The sequence below is a fragment of the Arachis ipaensis genome, chromosome B2 (assembly GCF_059453495.1).
Source record: "Arachis ipaensis isolate K30076 ecotype BB chromosome B2, ASM5945349v1, whole genome shotgun sequence".
Classification (NCBI taxonomy): Eukaryota; Viridiplantae; Streptophyta; class Magnoliopsida; order Fabales; family Fabaceae; genus Arachis; species Arachis ipaensis.
In genome coordinates, this window is record NC_142437.1 from 66842283 (window position 1) to 66862971 (window position 20689).

The 20689-nt window shown below is 38.4% G+C and overlaps 1 protein-coding gene and 1 non-coding gene across 2 annotated transcripts in view; both read right to left on the reverse strand.

Annotated features, from left to right (window-relative positions):
* LOC148574226 (uncharacterized) overlaps positions 1-20689 on the reverse strand; it is a 69227-nt gene that overhangs the window by 14846 nt on the left and 33692 nt on the right. The window lies entirely within an intron of this gene.
* LOC148574228 (small nucleolar RNA R71) lies at positions 5666-5769 on the reverse strand. Its single transcript, XR_015906807.1, has one exon. It is a non-coding gene; the product is annotated as a small nucleolar RNA R71 (small nucleolar RNA).

The following is a 20689-nucleotide window of genomic DNA, read 5'->3' on the forward strand; positions in this document are numbered from 1 at the left end:
AACTGGAGGTTAAACGTGGAAATGGAAGGAGGCATCCTGGAGGTCGAACACGTTTAACCTCCAGTTTAAGGTTAAACTGGAGGTTAAACGTGGAAGCTTAGAAGGGTAGCCCTGGAGGAGAAAACTTGGTCGAACACGTTTAAGCTCCAGTTTGAGGTCAAACTGGAGCTTAAACGTGGAAATGGCTCCCTGGTGCTTTTCCCATTCTGGCGTTTAACCTCCAGTTTAAGGTTAAACTGGAGGTTAAACGTGGAACTCTTTCCTGAGTGGCATTCTCATTCTGGCGTTTAACCTCCAGTTTAAGGTTAAACTGGAGGTTAAACGTGGAAATGCTTCTTTGGTGAGTCTTTCATTCTGGCGTTTAACCTCCAGTTTAAGGTTAAACTGGAGGTTAAACTTCAATTCCAGCATTTCTTAGCCTTCCTGATTCTGGCGTTTAAGCTCCAGTTTAGGCTTAAACTGGAACTTAAACTCCACATATGATATTCAAGCTTCCTTTATTGATTTTGTTGCTTCCTTGCTTAGCCTCTTCTTCCCTGAAATCATCCAAACAATTGCATCAAAGTCTTGCAAAATTTCATGAGAAATCTTCCATTCATAGCATTCAAGTAATATAACTAAAACTCATGGAATTTGCATTAAAATCATACTGTTTGGATGGTTCATTGCTTTGTTCTTCATTTAACCATTTTTGGTTACTTTAAGCTCAAGAAAATGCATAAAACAACTAAAACTAACAGAAAAATGCTAGTGAAACTAGCCTAAGATGCCTTGGCATCAGGGAACGCGCCATATACGCATGTGCGCCGATGCTGCTCGTGGCCCACTAAAGTAAAATCGCCCCCAGCGATTTCTGAAGCACTTTGGGCCCAACCCAACTCATTTCTAATTCTATTTCATGGAGAATTCAAGCTTGAGCAAGGGGGAGCAATTGTTTGGTAGCTTAGCATCATGTAGGTTAGTTTCTAGAGAGAGAAGCTCCCTCTTCTCTCTAGAATTAGGTTAGGTTAATCCATCTTAGATCTAGATTTTGGTTATTGTTCTCATCTTGTTTCTTTTACAATTTCTTGTTTCTACTACTCTATTCTTCTTAGTTCTCTTGTTAATTTTACTTTTATGTCTCTTTTATGTTTATGAATACTCATGTTGAATTTGTTTACATTTAATAAAATTTAATGTTTGATGTTCTTTTATTAATGATTTGAGTTGTTGATTTACTTTTCTTGCAATTGGTAGTTGGTAGTTTTATTATTCTTGCATTTTTACTATGCTTTCCTTTTATACCTTCCAAGTGTTTGACAAAATGCTTGGTTGGTCTTTAGAGTAGATTTTGAGCATTCTTGGCTTGGAAAGAGTAATTAGGCAATCTTGAGTCATGAAAACCCAACTCATGTTGGTGATCTATAGTTGTTAGTTAATATTATTTCCATTAACTATAATCTTTTGCTAATTCAATTAGTAAGTTGATTAGGACATTTGGATTGAGATTAACTAGTCTTGTTTGACTTTCTCTCATGGAAGATAACTTATACTTTCTTCCAATGTTGGAGATGACGAAATGAGATAAATTATTGTTTATTATTGTGATATGATTGATTAGTCTTGTTTGACATTCTCCCTGTGTGAAGATGACATGATACCTTCTTCTATTTGTTGGAGTTGACTAAATAAGATGAGTTAATCATTGTATGACTAGGATAGAAAGCCTATGATCTCAATTCTTGCCATGAATGTCTCTCTTTATTAATTGCCTTCTTTAGTTATTTGCTTGATTTACTTTCCTTGTCATTTAATTTCTTGCCCTCTTATCAATCAAAAACCCCCTTTACCCCTTCATAGCCAATAATTGACCACTTTATTACAATTCCTTGTGAGATGACCCGGAGTCTAAATACTTCGATTAATTTTCATTAGGGTTTCTACATGTGAAAACGAATATTTTTTTGCATGTAAGGATTCTTTGTTGGTTTATAACTATACTTGCAACGAGATTTCATTCAATTGAGGAAATTCTATACCATCAAAGAATTCGCTCATCAAAATGGCGCCGTTGCCGGGGAGTTGCAATGGTGTTATGTTATTGGCTATTGTATATATGTTGATATGCTTCTTTGCTAGTTTTTGCTTGTTTTAGGAGTTAGTTTTTATTAGTTCTTTTTAGTTTTAGTATTTGTTTTATTTTCTCTTGTTACTATGAATTCTCATCCTCACTTTGGCTATGAGTTTGGTTCAAATTATGTTGTAGGGAATGAGAACTATAATGACAATATGCATCAAGGATGGAGCAATCAAGGATGGAGGGAACCTCAAAGGATTGATCACCTTTCTTGGTAACAACATCCTTCGGTTTCTTATAGGTATAATTCCACTCCTAATGCATATCAATCTAATGGATGTGTGATGCCAAGGCATCTTAGGCTAGTTTCACTAGCATTTTTCTGTTAGTTTTAGTTGTTTTATGCATTTTCTTGAGCTTAAAGTAACCAAAAAAGGTTAAATGAAGAACAAAGCAATGAACCATCCAAACAGTATGATTTTTATGCAAATTCCATGAGTTTTAGTTATATTACTTGAATGCTATGAATGGAAGATTTCTCATGAAATTTTGCAAGACTTTGATGAAATTGTTTGGATGATTTCAGGGAAGAAGAGGCTAAGCAAGGAGGCAACAAAATCAATAAAGGAAGCTTGAATATCACATGTGGAGTTTAAGTTCCAGTTTAAGCCTAAACTGGAGCTTAAACGACAGAATCATGAAGGCTAAGAAATGCTGGAATTGAAGTTTAACCTCCAGTTTAACCTTAAACTGGAGGTTAAACGCCAGAATGAAAAGTCTCACCAAAGAAGCATTCCACGTTTAACCTCCAGTTTGACCTCAAACTGGAGGTTAAACGCCAGAATGATAATGCCACTCAGGAAGGAGTTCCACGTTTAACCTCCAGTTTAACCTTAAACTGGAGGTTAAACGCCAGAATGGGAAAAGCACTAGGGAGCCATTTCCACGTTTAAGCTCCAGTTTGACCTCAAACTGGAGCTTAAACGTGTTCGACCAAGAACTCTCCTCCAGGGTTGCTCTCTCCATTTCCACGTTTAAGCTCCAGTTTGACCTCAAACTGGAGCTTAAACGTGTTCGACACCTCCAGGGCTACCCTTCTAAGCTTCCATGTTTAACCTCCAGTTTAACCTTAAACTGGAGGTTAAACGTGTTCGACCTCCAGGATGCCTCCTTCCATTTCCACGTTTAACCTCCAGTTTAACCTTAAACTGGAGGTTAAACGTGTTCGACCTCCAGGGCTGCCCTTCCTATATCCACGTTTAAGCTTCAGTTTAACCTTAAACTGAAGCTTAAACGTGTTCGACTACATGACTCTCCAGGGCTGCCTTCTTCCATTTCCACGTTTAAGCTTCAGTTTAACCTTAAACTGAAGCTTAAACGTGCTTCTACAAAAGGCCTCACTGGAAGTGTCTGGCGTTTAAGCTGCAGTTTAAGCTTAAACTGCAACTTAAACGCCACTCTTGGAAAAGGTTTCTGGACCAAAAATATTGTGGTTTAAGTTAGTATTTGAGCACAAACATTAACTTAAACTTACTCTGGTATGAAACCCAATTGAATATCATGGTTTATGGGATTGGGCCTGAAGGATTGATGAGTCTGAAATTTCAATTTATTGAGTCATGTGCCATTATTTGATTATCACTAAGTTGGCTCAATGAATGTTACAGAATTTGGATCAGCAGCCTCATCAAGATTATGGATCATAAACCCAAGGCAAAAGGAAAGCAGGGAGAGGCCTCAAAGCCCAAGAAACACAACAGAAGCTCAATATAGAAAGTGTATAAATAGGATAGAATTTAAGTTAGAAAAAAACTTTGGAACTTTTACCTTCACTTTTAGCTAGTTTTCATATCTTTGTAATTGAATTCAGAGCTATGACTCACTAAACCCCTTTCATTGGGTTAGGGAGCTCTATTGTAATTCAATGAATCAATAATAGTTTATCTTCTTCTTCAATCTTTTCTCTTGAATTTTGTTAGAAAGCTTCTCGATCTAATTCCATTGGGTAGTTGTCTTGGGAAAGAAAATACCCATAATTGGAATCCTTCGGAACCTTGGGAAAGGAATGGAGGATTCATGCTAGAGAAGCTTTCTCACAGTGAATTGGATTGGGGTTTGGATGGATATTGTGACATGTAATCCTACCAAATTGTGGTTCATGAAATTGTGTGGTATAATCAGTGATCGAGCATCATCTCTTCTTATGAACATTTAAACCAAGGGATTGGGAATTTATTCATTTTTTGAGAGAATTGGTGAGCCAAGGGATTGGGATCCAATCATATAAGATTGCCAAGCAAAATTCAATGAACGCATTGCTTGAGGAAGAGATAAACATGTTTTGATTCGGAGATCTCAATATCTCCTAACACCCAATGAATTCCCCAATTCTGATTTCCATCTTCTCTTTACATTCTGCAACTCAATTCATGCAATCACCCCCATTCCCTTTTAATTTCAGCAATTTAATTTCTGCTCTTTAATTCTTGCAATTTAAGATTCCGCCATTTCAATTTCTTGTCATTTACTTTTTCCCGCCAATTTTACATTCCGCAATTCTCATCTCAATCTTGATTCCGCTCGACTAGAACACACTTCTAATCCGAATTGCTCACTCAACCAATCCTTGTGGGATTCGACCTCACTCTATTGTGAGTTTTTACTTGACGATAACCGGTGCACTTGCCGGAAGGAATTTTGCCGATCGTGCAATTTCCTAAATCGTAGCATAACTAGTTTATGCGCATCAAGTTTATGGCGCCGTTGCCGGGGATTGGTTTTCGATTGACAATTCTCCAATTGGAAGTTAACTAGATTGAGCATTTTTTTTTGTTTTGATTAATTCAGTACAAGTTACTTGTTGAATTTTAATTTCTGCACATGTTTTCTTTCTTTATGCCTTTAAATTCAAGCAACTAACTCACTGACTCACTAACTGTTTGAATTAATTCCTCAATTGCTCTAACCATACTCTTCCATTAACCAAGAGTATTTCACTTGTTTGTTGCCTGTGTTGTGTTCTTGTATGACAGGTAGGAGAGGAGAGACATCAACTCCTCCATATACCGAACCAGAGAGGACCCTTCATAGACTGAGAAGGGAAGCAAGAGGGAGAGAGTAGTGGGAGAAGAAGAATCTGAAGGAGAATCTGAGGACAATTTTGAGGAAGCTCTAGACCTCAACATGGATAGAGAAGTTCACAACCATGAGAGAGCTGATGGAAACAATGCCATTCCTGAGAGGAGGGTTCTTAGTTCATACATAAACCCAACCTCTGGGAATTGTGGTAGCAGCATCCAGAAACCACCCATTCAGGCCAACAATTTTGAGCTCAAACCACAGCTAATATCACTTGTGGAGAATCATTGTTCATTTGGTGGAAGTGCTAATGAAGACCCAAACTAACATCTCACAAAATTCCTGAGAATTTGTGACACTGTGAAGTCTAATGGAGTCCAGGAAGATGCCTATAAACTGCTTTTGTTCCCATTTTCACTTAGGGACAAAGCAGCTAAGTGGCTGGAATCATTCCCAAGGGGGAGTCTAACAACATGGGATGAGGTGGAAAGCAAGTTTCTGGCACGTTTCTACCCCCCACAAAAGGTCAATAGGCTTCGATCTGAGGTTTAAACTTTTAGACAACAAGATGGTGAAACTCTCTACGAGGCATGGGAGAGATTCAAGGATTTGACAAGGAAATGCCCACCAGACATGTTCCATGATTGGGTGCAATTGCATATTTTCTATGATGGACTCTCTTATGAATCAAGGAAGGCTGTAGACCATTCATCAGGAGGTTCATTGAACAGGAAAAAGACTGTGGAAGAGGCCATTGAAGTGATTGAGACAGTGGCTGAGAATGAGTACTACTATGCATCAGAAAGGCACAACACTAAGGGAGTCATGGAGCTGAACCATGTTGATACAATTCTAGCCCAAAACAAGGTGTTTGCCAAGCAACTAGCAGAGCTTACCAGGCAATTAGAAACAAAGCAAGTGGCTGCAATACACACACAAGATCAAGAGGAAGTAAGCATTGAAGGAGGTGATTGGGAAGAGGCCAACTATGTGGGAAACCAACAAAGGCAATCATATGATCCACATTCCAACACTTACAACCCAGGATGGAAAAATCACCCAAACTTTGGGTGGGGGAACCAACAAACCCAACCACAAAACCACAAACCTTACAACCACAACCAACATAACAATTCCACATACCAAAACTCCAACCAAAGATCATACCAAGCCACACAAAACACTTACCCCCAACCACCATATCATGGCCAAAATAACCAACCTACCCAACTTAATCCGAACCAACAATTCCAAGATCAATTAAACCGGATAGAAGGAATGATGGCAACCATGAGTCAAGACATAACCGAATTGAAAAGCTTCAGGGATGATGTGAGAGCTACCTTAAGAAGCCATGGTGAAAAACTCAAGAGGATTGAGTCTCAAGTAGGAGAGCTATCTCAACAGGCCGTCAAATCAACTGCAGTGTTCCCTAGTGACACAGAAAAGAATCCTAAAGGGGAACAAAAGAGAGTGAGATGGGAAGAATGCAAGGCCATCACCATATTGAAGGAAGTTTCAGAAGAAGAAGGAATCAGGCCCTCAGAGCAGGAGCCAGAAATCTTGAAGGAAGGTGTGGAAGAAGTTGAGCAGGAAAGTGGAACTGAGCAAGCCAAGGAACTGCAAAAAGGCATGCTGGAAATATACCAACCAAAAGCACCATTTCCTCAGAGGTTAGGAGGAGGTGAAAAAGGGAAAACCTATTCAAGGTTTTTAGAGACATTTAACTCTCTCCATGTCAATATTCCCTTTCTTGAGATTCTCCATCAAATGCCTACACACATCAAGTATTTAAAGGAATTGTTAAGCAAGAAAAGAGTTTTGAAGGGAGGACAAACGGTAACAATGAACAAAGAATGCAGTGCTCTCATCAAGAAGGACACACTCTCTAAGAAAACGGACCCAGGAAGTTTTCATATCCCTTGCATCATAGGGGAAACAAAAATTGACAGAGGATTCTGTGATCTAGGAGCTAGCATAAATGTGATGCCTCTAACTCTTATGAAGAGGCTACAACTGAATGAGGTGAGATCCACTGATGTAATCATACAACTGGCTGACAAAACTCAGAAGCAAGCTGAAGGGGTAGTTGAAAATGTGCTGGTAAAAGTGGGGGATTATTACTTCCCCACAGACTTTGTCATTGTGGACATGGAGGAAAGCTACTTACACCCTATCATTCTGGGCAGACCATTTCTAGCCACTACTAGAGCGCTCATAGATGTAGAACAAGGAGAGCTAATTCTGAGAATACGTGATGAACAGCTCATTTTCAAAGTTTTCAAACCTGCATCTGAGCCTGAACCAGAACCTGAAAAGCCTAAGGATGATAGTAGCCAACTGTGTTTGGAGGAAAGTAATCTAGCAGCTGAAACTCTAAAACAGTCCTTGGAAGGCAAACAAGAGTTGCAAGAGTTAAAGCCACAAGAATCAGTGGAAACAGATCAGAAGGATCCTCCTGACATAAGGATCAATGAAGAAATCCTCAAGAGAAAGGGAAGAGTGATAGGGAGATTGCCAAGAGGGTGGAGAAACAAGAAAATTCCCACTGAAGGTTTTTCTCCGGGAGATAACGTGATATCAAGTCATTATCTGCCAATCCCACCTGGCCTCAAAACCATTCCTTCCCAGCTCCCTCAAGTGTTCACAATCAGGAAAGTTCTTTCTATGGAACATTTAGAGGTCATGAATGAATCAAGTGGGGACGTTTTCATAGTGAGAGGAGAAGACGTCAAGCACTACAATCCACCCTAACAAGGGACAACCGTCAAGCTAGTGACGTTAAAGAAGCGCTTCATGGGAGGCAACCCATGTTTTAATATCCTTAATTTTTTTGTTTTGTTGTGCATCTAATAAAGCATGGTTTCTTATGCATGAACTTGAATCCTCAGGACAACTGCTGAAAGAGTGCACTAAACATTGCATGTAAAATGCAATTTGCCTCTAAGTTTGGTGTGCCTGAAGGCACCCCAAATTTTATTCAAAATGCATTCAATTTTTAGTGCACAACCAAAGATTAAGTTTGGTGTTCCTCTTTGAACACGGTTCATGAAAAGCACGAAGTTCCTCTGGATTTCGAAATTCATGACAAGTATACCATTCGCATGTTTTAATGCTTTGGTTTCAATTACTTAGGGTAGTAAATTTGTTTAGAATCAAAGAGCCAAGGTGACTATGATTTATTAGAATTAAGCACATTCATTAAGGACAACCAATATGGATTTCATGTCATCAGGAGACTTGACCAAACACTAAGTTTGGTGTCCAAATAATAAGTGTGCATACATGTAGAAGTCACGGCTATAAGCTCAAAAAGACAATCATTGATTTACATGTGCAAGTACTATTCATAATTCACATGGACCGAAAAATGATAGCAAACTTGTTTGTTTGTGCAGGTACAAAAGAAAAGACAAAAATGGAGGAAAAAGACAAAGGGAGGTACGGTGCTTGGTCAAAAAGAAAATTCACAAGTCTTTGAAACTAACATATGGGAAAAGGAAGTTCTGCAAGAAAAGATAGCTACATGTACAACCTAATGCACCCAGAATACTTCCAAGAAAATGAAAAGCAATTCGTCCTTCTCCCTAATTCATATATTTACCATCAAGCCACCCTTCACAAATCACCCTAACCGTCCATTTTGCACTTACGGGCACTATAAAGAACCACTTGGGGAACAAGTTCAACACCACCAAATCTCCTTCATGCACATTTCCTTCATCATAGCATAAACTATCTCTTGCCGAAAACAACCTCCCCACACTTCCAACAACACTTCTTGCTTCACCTTGTCAACTTTAGCTTGTCACTTACCAAAACTAAAGGACCAATGGCAGCTTCATCTAGCCACAAAAGAAGAAAAGACAAGCAGCCAATGGAGGAAAACAGGGAATTCGATGCATGGAGATACAGATCAGTTTTCCATGAGATTCAAGCCGAATGGATGAGACCTAAAACGGTACTAGCTGAGGTTCCCTTTGACCTTGAAAAGGATGAGTTCCCAGGTGTTTGGGAAAAGATCAAAAAGAGGAAGTGGGAGCTCCTGACTAAGCCAATCACTAAAATCAACATCAACCTGGTGAAAGAGTTTTATGCAAATGCAGTAAGGGAGGATCCAACCAAGAAACCCACATACAAAAGCTATGTGAGAGGGGTGGAAGTTGACTTCAGTCCCAAAGCAATCATGAAAACCCTTTGCCTGAAAAACATACATTTCAGCCAAGCAAGTTATGAAGAAAGGATGATAGGAGAACCTGACTACACGACTATTGCTGAAGATCTTTGTGCCATCAGAGCTGAATGGGTGAGAAAAACAAGAGGGGCTCCAAGAGTCTTGAGAAGGGGAGACCTAACACCTGAAGCTGAAGGGTGGTATGCAATAGTTAGGAGATCCATCTTACCCACTGCAAACTCTTCAGAAATAGTCCCTAAAAGAGCCATCTTGCTACATTGCATTATGGTGGGAGGGGAGATCAAAGTTCATAAACTCATTGCTGAACAGATACAAGAGTTTAGTGAGAAAAGTGACCCTGAATCCTGGCTCCACTTCCCTAGCACCATCATTAGACTATGCATCGATGCCCAAGTACCACTTGAGGATGAAAGACCTAATTGGCTATATCCTGGATTGGCCATAACTGCGTACAGAATGACTCTTGGCCCAACTCCTCCAAGACATACAAGAAGAAGAAATGAAGAAGGGCAACAAGTGGAAGCCGAGCAAGAAGCAGAACAAGAAGGACAGGAAGGAGAAGACAGAGAAGAAGAGCAAGAAGAGCAAGCAATTCCAGAAAGAAGACAACGAATTCCCAGAGACCCCATGGATATGAGCAGAATGCAGGAAATCATGGAAGGAATGTCTCAACAATACATGAGGTCTCAGGAGAGACAAGAGGACTTTCACCTAAAAATGATGGATATGCAAAGGAACTTTGAATCAAGATTCTTCGATCTGCAAAGGGAACAGAATTTACACTTACAGGAATCCTTCAGCCACATATGCCAACACCAAGATGCCAATGTCTTGGCAATCAAGGAAGCCACCACTTTACAGAATGCAAGATACTCAGTCCAAGCTGATTACAACATCAGTTCGCAAATCAAGCTTAACTACATAGGGGAACATCTACACAAGATGGACCCAGCATTCCCAGCTTTTGATGAGTATTTCAAAGGGAGGAAAGAAGGATAAATAAACAAGGCAATGATCCTTGAAAAAGGAGTGGAAGAAACGATGAAAAAGGCTGGATTCTGGAAAAAGCTCATAAGAAAAGACAAAGGAAGCACAAGTGGTCAAAAAGAGGCAGGAAGCAAGAAGAAGCAGGACCCCAAGAATTAAGAAGAACCAAGCAATAAATAAGAGGTGGTCTCGTTCCTTAATAATCAAATGATAATTGGTGAATTGTCTTTATGAGCTTGCTTTCATCTTAAGTCATTTAAGTGTTATGTGGAGTTTTTTTTTTAGCATGAGTGCCTGTTTATTGCTTTGAATAAAGTGAATGCCTAGATGTTTGGATATAACTCCACCTTCTTAAACAAATGCTTGCCATGCTTGTTCTGTTTCCGAAAATAAAAGAAAAGTTTGAACAAAAGTAACTTGGCTAAATTAGTGACAAATCAAGTAGAATTAAGTGGTGGTATGCATGCTTGATTGTTTAGTCAGATCACTGGAATTAGAGTGTAGAATTATCATTCTTTGTGTAGAAATTGAAAACTGTCTATGGATCTTGATGAATAAATGTCTTGGGCCATGAAAAAGAAAGAAAAAGAAGAAGAAAAAGCCACTGAAAAAGGGCAACCAAAAAGCAAAAAAAAAATTGAGAAAATAAGCTAGGTACCAATGGTTTGAACTTCTGAGACAAATGCCTGTGGTGTTTATGTATTAAGGATATGCTTGGATGAATAGGTTCTGAGGAGTGTTTCAACACTTGGTAACTTGGGTTAACTAACCCGGGATTATCAACCAAAAGTCCATTATCAAGAGCAACCTAAATACAAAACATTTAGTCACACAAAGAGGTGCTGGGCACCAATGTCTCAAGAAGAAATGTGAACTAAAATGCCTAAAGTGGATATGTGTAGTGCACTGATAAGAAAAAGAAAATGCCAAAGGCTTGTGCAACACATGACACTAAGCAAACAAGGAGCAAAGTAGCTCTAAGAAAAAGAAAAGAAAAAACAAAGAAGAGAAAAGTGCCAAAGACATAAGAATAACAAGAGGCCATAGCAGTGTTTGATGGATGCAATGAAAAAGTGATAATCTTACCTGATAAGTATGAAAAAGTGATGCTGCAACTTTCTGCATAAAACCCTTCTGATGAACTTCAAATGCTTGCTAATATAGCCAATGTAATTGCTTTCTGTTTCATACTTTCTTCTCAAATAACTCAGGACTTGCTTAGGGACAAGCAAGTATTAAGTTTGGTGTTGTGATGCCAAGGCATCTTAGGCTAGTTTCACTAGCATTTTTCTGTTAGTTTTAGTTGTTTTATGCATTTTCTTGAGCTTAAAGTAACCAAAAAAGGTTAAATGAAGAACAAAGCAATGAACCATCCAAACAGTATGATTTTTATGCAAATTCCATGAGTTTTAGTTATATTACTTGAATGCTATGAATGGAAGATTTCTCATGAAATTTTGCAAGACTTTGATGCAATTGTTTGGATGATTTCAGGGAAGAAGAGGCTAAGCAAGGAGGCAACAAAATCAATAAAGGAAGCTTGAATATCACATGTGGAGTTTAAGTTCCAGTTTAAGCCTAAACTGGAGCTTAAACGCCAGAATCATGAAGGCTAAGAAATGCTGGAATTGAAGTTTAACCTCCAGTTTAACCTTAAACTGGAGGTTAAACGCCAGAATGAAAAGTCTCACCAAAGAAGCATTCCACGTTTAACCTCCAGTTTGACCTCAAACTGGAGGTTAAACGCCAGAATGATAATGCCACTCAGGAAGGAGTTCCACGTTTAACCTCCAGTTTAACCTTAAACTGGAGGTTAAACGCCAGAATGGGAAAAGCACTAGGGAGCCATTTCCACGTTTAAGCTCCAGTTTGACCTCAAACTGGAGCTTAAACGTGTTCGACCAAGAACTCTCCTCCAGGGTTGCTCTCTCCATTTCCACGTTTAAGCTCCAGTTTGACCTCAAACTGGAGCTTAAACGTGTTCGACACCTCCAGGGCTACCCTTCTAAGCTTCCATGTTTAACCTCCAGTTTAACCTTAAACTGGAGGTTAAACGTGTTCGACCTCCAGGATGCCTCCTTCCATTTCCACGTTTAACCTCCAGTTTAACCTTAAACTGGAGGTTAAACGTGTTCGACCTCCAGGGCTGCCCTTCCTATATCCACGTTTAAGCTTCAGTTTAACCTTAAACTGAAGCTTAAACGTGTTCGACTACATGACTCTCCAGGGCTGCCTTCTTCCATTTCCACGTTTAAGCTTCAGTTTAACCTTAAACTGAAGCTTAAACGTTCTTCTACAAAAGGCCTCACTGGAAGTGTCTGGCGTTTAAGCTGCAGTTTAAGCTTAAACTGCAACTTAAACGCCACTCTTGGAAAAGGTTTCTGGACCAAAAATATTGTGGTTTAAGTTAGTATTTGAGCACAAACATTAACTTAAACTTACTCTGGTATGAAACCCAATTGAATATCATGGTTTATGGGATTGGGCCTGAAGGATTGATGAGTCTGAAATTTCAATTTATTGAGTCATGTGCCATTATTTGATTATCACTAAGTTGGCTCAATGAATGTTACAGAATTTGGATCAGCAGCCTCATCAAGATTATGGATCATAAACCCAAGGCAAAAGGAAAGCAGGGAGAGGCCTCAAAGCCCAAGAAACACAACAGAAGCTCAATATAGAAAGTGTATAAATAGGATAGAATTTAAGTTAGAAAAAAACTTTGGAACTTTTACCTTCACTTTTAGCTAGTTTTCATATCTTTGTAATTGAATTCAGAGCTATGACTCACTAAACCCCTTTCATTGGGTTAGGGAGCTCTATTGTAATTCAATAAATCAATAATAGTTTATCTTCTTCTTCAATCTTTTCTCTTGAATTTTGTTAGAAAGCTTCTCGATCTAATTCCATTGGGTAGTTGTCTTGGGAAAGAAACTACCCATAATTGGAATCCTTCGGAACCTTGGGAAAGAAATGGAGGATTCATGCTAGAGAAGCTTTCTCACAGTGAATTGGATTGGGGTTTGGATGGATATTGTGACATGTAATCCTACCAAATTGTGGTTCATGAAATTGTGTGGTATAATCAGTGATCGAGCATCATCTCTTCTTATGAACATTTAAACCAAGGGATTGGGAATTTGTTCATTTTTTGAGAGAATTGGTGAGCCAAGGGATTGGGATCCAATCATATAAGATTGCCAAGCAAAATTCAATGAACGCATTGCTTGAGGAAGAGATAAACATGTTTTGATTCGGAGATCTCAATATCTCCTAACACCCAATGAATTCCCCAATTCTGATTTCCATCTTCTCTTTACATTCTGCAACTCAATTCATGCAATCACCCCCATTCCCTTTTAATTTCAGCAATTTAATTTCTGCTCTTTAATTCATGCAATTTAAGATTCCGCCATTTCAATTTCTTGTCATTTACTTTTTCCTGCCAATTTTACATTCCGCAATTCTCATCTCAATCTTGATTCCGCTCGACTAGAACACACTTCTAATCCGAATTGCTCACTCAACCAATCCTTGTGGGATTCGACCTCACTCTATTGTGAGTTTTTACTTGACGATAACCGGTGCACTTGCCGGAAGGAATTTTGCCGATCGTGCAATTTCCTAAATCGTAGCATAACTAGTTTATGCGCATCAATGTGGTGACCCTTATTGTAATTGTCAACAACCACCACCACATGCCTATGAACCACCCCCTCAACATAATTTTGAACCACCTTACTCACAAGCCCCCTACCACCAAAACCTCATTATGACCCTAATCCTTATCCACCCTACCAACCACCTTATGATCCATATGAACCATACATAGAACCACCACAATTCTAACACAACTACTCTCAAGAACTACCTCAAAATACACCATCTCCATACCCTTACCAAGATGAACTAACTTCCAATTATGAACTTTCTTTCCCAAACAACGAACCTTCTTTTTCCACACCACCCCCAATGGATGATCCTCTCCAAGAATGTGTTAGTTCTTACATTCAAAGGCAAGAAGAGGACCAAAAGGAGTTCAAGGAGCTAGAAGCCAAGATGGCTATCCTAGCGGAAGTCGTTCGCAATATGGTCTCCTCCCGCCTAAGCCTATGCGATCAAGGAACCCCCATTGTTGAATGTGGAGAAGAAATCAAGGAGCATAGTGAGGGAGTGAGTTTAGAGCTTCAAGGTGAAGAACAGGAGTTGAAGCAAGAATTGCCACAAGGGGAGGAAGATGAAACAATTGAGCCGGAAGAAGTGGTTGAAGACCTAGGAGATGTTGGAAGTCCATGGGAATGTAGAGTTAAAGAGCCATCTTCCAAGATACTTGATGTTGATGTTGAGGAGGGTGTACAACCTCCAAAGCGTATTATGATTGAAAACTTTGAAGAGGTTGACCAAGAGATGGATTCAATCATTGAGGAGTTCCTATCTACAATTGAATTCTCTCCCATTGGGCTTGAAATTGAAGTCAAAAAAGAAGATGAACAACCTCTCATGCACTTGGTGAGCAATGAAGAAGAGATTGAATTGGAAGAGAGCCACCAAGAGGAAGAGGTTGAAGTTGAGGAAATTTGTAAAGAGGTGGAGGTAATCAAGGAAGAGTACAAGGGAGTGGAGCTTGCAAGATCATTGGGACCACCCCTTCCTAAGTCACCATCCAACACAACATTCAAGTGGGTAATATTCTTATCCTTAAGCTTTACTTTCTCACTTGAATATGGTTTGCTTGAAAATAATGGTCAACTTAGAGCCCTTTGTGGAACTAAGAGTAAGAGAGAGTTGTGTAGTGGTTGGACACATTACTCTAAGTTCATGATGGTTGCATGCTCAAAGTTGAATGGCAATGGTTGGTGCAAAACCAAATGGCATGGGTCTAGGAGAATGTTTGGTTGTTTACTTGAGAATTTAGATCACTTCTCACCCAATTAGAATCATGATGATCAATTTGAAGATGGGTCTCAAAACAAAGTGTGGAATCCTAGATCGCACAAGGAAAATCAACTTTAGGAGCTCATGGTTTGTGAAGAACTCCATCAAAGCTTGAAGATATTAACATTAAAGAATGGAGCTTATTGGAAATTCAAGCATTGGTGGATGTTCCAAGATGGTTACAAGCACAAGCCACCTTGATAAGGAGCTCCCCATAAGTCCAACTTAAGGACAATAAACAAAAGTGCTAGGTGGGAGACACCCCACCATGGTAATATCTTTTCATTTTCTCTTTTGTAAATATTGGTAGAATTAGTTTAAATACATATTTAGAGTAGTTTGTTGAGTCTATTTGCTAGTCTAATATGTTAAATAAGGTTTTATGGTGTTTGGGTAGCTGTTTGGAGGTTTGGAATGCTTGGATTGGTGCAAGAACATGAAAAATTTTTGAAAAATAGAGCACCAACCCGCACGTGCGCGCACCTGGCGCGTACGCGCGCCTCAAGCATTTTCGACCATCCACGCGGCCGCGCCATGTGCGCGGACGCGTGGATTGAAAATTCTCACCCCTCCATACATTGACCCGAGAGTTGCGCCTACACTGCGCCAGCACCATGCTTAAAGCACAAACCACCCGCGCGTGTGCGCTCCTGGCGCGTATGCGTCCTTGAAGCTAATTGCGCAATGCGCACGCACATACGCTGTGCGCGTGCGTGCCGATAGCGCCACCTGCCCTCCTGGTACATATTCCAGAGAGTTATGCCCAGTTTGTGCCTATTCTGTGCCTGCAACCCACGCGTGCGTGCAACTGGCGCGTACGCGTCCTTTGGCCAAACTGCGCATCGGCGCGGAAGTGTGCATGACGCGTCCGCGCCAATAAAAAAAAATTATTTTCTTCCATTTTCTTTTATTGCATTTGCTTATTTTCATATATTGCATTTTAATTTTGCTTTTATAGCCTATTCTTATTTTCTTTTCTAAGTTCTTATTTTAATAATGGTGTTGAACGCTCTTACTCAATTGTTGAGAATTTCTTGGTTACTCTTGGTGCTTTGTGACTTGTTTGGCATTAATTGTAATATTTTCTCTACACACAAGATTAGTGCTTTAGTCCTTCCTGACTCATGATCCCTTGTTTTTGTACCTCGTCATCATTGAGTTAGGATGGGACTAAATGCTCTAATGCTTATCACTAATCTTGTTTGTGTCAATTGTTGATTAAGCTTGATGCAACATGCTCTTCATGTCATTTGTCTATGCTTTGACTTTACTTTTGCATCAAGTATTAGTTAGTATGCCTTTTGTTTGAATTGTTTTCTCATTCACATGTTGTAGCTACCATGTAGTGAAAACCTTACTCTTATTTGGCATTAGCCCCTGCCTATGATCTATTTGCTTTGATATCTTTGTTATAGGCTTAATTTTGTTTCTTTTTTTTTTCCTTTTAGGTTGGCCACCAAGAAGGAAAGGAATGGAAAAGCTTCAAATGGGGCAACAAACAAGTTCACCCGCACAACCTTTTGAAGGAGCTCATCAATTGTAGCAACACATCCACATTGTTCTTCTTTGCATGCACCGAGGATGGTGCAAATTTCTAAGTGTGGGGAGGTCGTCCAATCGATCTCCATGGGTAACAATTTCCTTTTTAAACACCAATTCTTGATTTTCTTTGTTAGTTAGTTGCTTGCATTGCATGATAGGTTGCATGTTAGTTAGAATGTGTACATATTTCACCATTTCTTTTTATGTTAGGACTACTTGGTTAGGGTGATGAGTTTTTTCCAAGAAAAATTATTTTAGGGCACCCTACCAATTTGAAAAAAAAAAATTTTTGTGAACTTGCTTGAAGAATTTATTTTGGAACATGGTTTTTGAGCTAAGAACACAAGCATGTGAGTTTTGAGCCAAATTGTGTGGTTACATCTTATAACCACTTATTTCCATTCTTGTGTGCATTATTCTCTTTCTATGATTGTAATCTTTGATTTGTTTGATTCTTTATGTCCATTATTCCATGTATGAATGCATTTATATGATTGAGGCCATCATTTCATTTAGCTCACTTACCCAAATAGTGTACCTTTCATCAACCATTGTTAGCCAAATTTGAGCCTATTTAATCCCTTTTGTTCTTAATCTTAGCACATCACTACCCCTAAGTGAAAAAAAATAAATGTCCTTAATTTGGATCTTTGATTAGCTTAGGCTAGTGAGGGTGTGTATCATTTGGGTATGGGAAACTTGGGTCATTGGTTGAGGAAAAAGTATAATTTTTATTTTTGTTGAAGATTTTTGGGAATCGGGTATGTACTCATGTATTGATTAAATGTAAAAAACCATATGCATTGATGCCCTTGTATATGCTTTAGATTGAAAAGAAAAAAATGTGGAATATATATATATATATATATATATATATATAGAAAAAAAAGAAATAAAAAGGGGACAAAAATACCCCAAAGTAAAGTTCAATAAAAATCAATGCATATGGAATGTGAATTAAAAAGAATGCATGAGTATGTGAAAAAAGTGGGAATCATGGGTAGCTAGGTTGTGTATTAGAATTGTATAGGTTGTTATATGTGTTTGGTGAGATCTTAGGTTAATCAAAGATTCAAATTTCAAGCTCACTTGACCATATGCATCCTACCTTTACCCTAGCCCCATTACAACCTATGATTAAGTCCTCATGATGAATGTATGCATGCATTGAATAATTGTTGATGTTAGATGAAAAACAAATCTTGGAAAGCATGATTAGAGGAGAATTGAGTGAATCGACCTTATACAATTGAGCAACTAGAGCGGATACACTTCTGGTGAGGGTTCGATACTCAATTCCTTGTTCCCGGCTTTCATGAGATTTCTTCTTGCAAGTCTATTTGAACTTCATTTTGATATTTGAATTGGTAGAGTTTGTGAGTCGTTGATGCGTGGCAGAAGTTAACCAATTTAGAGATTTCAATTAAAAGACAGCGTTGCATGTATAGCTCTTAACCAGCTAAGATCTGCCTCACCAATTTAAAAAAAGTTGTCACAAATTTTAGAAATAAAATACTGGGAGTATGAGTCCCAGGTCGTCTCCCAACGAGTTGCAGAAAAGAGTGCTAATTTATTAATCAGAAAATTCCCAGAAAGTTGAATTTGATAATGAGTAATTAAAATAATTGTGAATTAAGGCAATAAAAATGAACTAAGAATAATTATTGATACTCTCAATAAAAGGCCTTGACTGAGAGAATAATTAAGTGGAATTTCTATCCTTGTTGGGATCTTCTCAAGTGTGGTGTAAAAAGGTTGTTGTTCTCACTCGATTTTCCCTTACTAAATAAGGAAAGGTATGGTGATTGAACTAACTCTCACCCTCAGATCCTTGTCCTCTCCCTTGGGGAGGTCTAGTGTTAGTAGGTATGGAATTAGCCAACAACGTCCAGTTTAACCAATTACTTGAGCATTCCAACTCAAGTATCACCTCTTAATCAACCCCATGTCAAGTAGAAATTCTACTCCATTGACATGAAATTAATAATCATAAAAATATGAGAAGACATAATTAATTTAAATAAAAATAACTTCATATATTAATAAATTCAAAATGTAACATACTTAATTGAATAGAGTCAATGAGTAACTAATTAAAAATAAAGGAATAAGGAAACAAACTAAGTAATGTCTTCAACGGAGGTAATGACTTTCAGCATCCAAAAATCCAAGCAAAAGCATAAACTATCAATGTAATGCAACTTTAAAAAACTCAGATCTGAAACTAAGTGTAATCCTAATGTGATGAATCTCAATGTTTGTGGATGCGTGTTGAGTCTCTGCATGTTCCCTAGGTTTAGTCTGTGTTTCTGGGCCAAAAATTGGGTCAAAAAGCGGCCCGAAATCGCCCCCAGCGTATTCTGTTATTTTTGCAGATCGCGCAGGTCACGTGTACGCGTCGTCTACGCGTTCACGTCAGTCAGCGATTTTCCTTGTCACGCGTTTGCATGGTTCACGCATTCGCGTCATTCGTGCAGACTCCAATCCACGCGTTTGCATCAGGCACGCGTTTGCGTCGCTGGGAATTCTTCACTTCGCGCGTTCGCGTGGGCCATGTGCTCGCGCCATTGCTCGGTGGTCATCTCCTTAGTTTCTTGTGTTCCTTCCATTTTTTTGCAAGCCTCCTTTCCAATTTCCAAGCCATTCGTGCCCTATGAAGCCTGAAACACTTAACACACAAATCACGGCATCGAATGGGATAAAGGAGAATTAAAATACATAATTAAAAGTCTCTAGAAAGCAAGTTTTCAACCATGGAGTAATTTTGGGAAGGAATTGTAAATACATGCTTATCATATGAATAAATGGGTAAATATTTGATAAAACCACACAATTAAACACAATATAAATTATAAAATAATGGTTTATCAACCTCCCCACACTTAAACATTAGCATGTCCTCATGCTTAGTTGAAGGAGATAAGGTAAATGAGTAAGGACATGTAAAACTCATGAAATGCAATGCAACCTATATATATATATATATATATATATATATATATATGTAAATGCAACTATATGCTTGTTGTCTACTTGGTTAAAAGTAAATAAGATCTTCAAGACAAATATAAATTAGATTTCACTAACTCAATTCATATAGTAAATACAGGTAACACTGTAAGAAGACAGCTCATGAAAGCAGGGAACATAGAATTAAGCACTGAACCCTTATTGGTAGTGTATGTGCACTCTAATCACTCAGGTGTATAGGGTAATCACTCTACTCTTCTCTAGTCATGCTTTCTAAAATTTGTTCTTCACCTAACCAATCAACAATATTTAATATACCAATGCAAACATCATGAGGTCTTTTTCAAGGTTGTAAAGGGGCTAAGGTAAAGGTGAGAGTTTATATGTATATGGCTAAGTGAGCTTTATAAATTGAATCTTTTAATTAACCTAAGCTCTCACCTAACATACATATACTCTATATAATTCTAATTCATGCCTAGCTACCCAAAATTCTCACTTTTGCATTACATACTCATGTATCAACTTTTCTTTGATTTTATCACATATGCATTGATTTTTCATTAACTCAACATTGGGGTAATTTTGTCCCCTTATTTGTTTACTTATTTATTGAAATATTTTTGGATTTTTTTAATTAAAAGTAAAAGTAAACATAACATTATCAATGCACATGGATTTTTAATTTTTCTGGTCTCACATGAGTAGGTACCCAAATTCCCATTATTTTATCGTGACACATTCCCTTATTATCCCTTGTTCCCACAATTTTTTCATACTCAATTAACACACCATTCCTACCTTAAGCTAACCAAAGATTCAATTGGGATATTTAATTGTTTTTCCGCTTAAGGCTAGTAATATGGTAAAATATAGAACAAATAGGATTAAAAGGCTCAAAGTGGTTGACAAAGGTAATTTAAAGG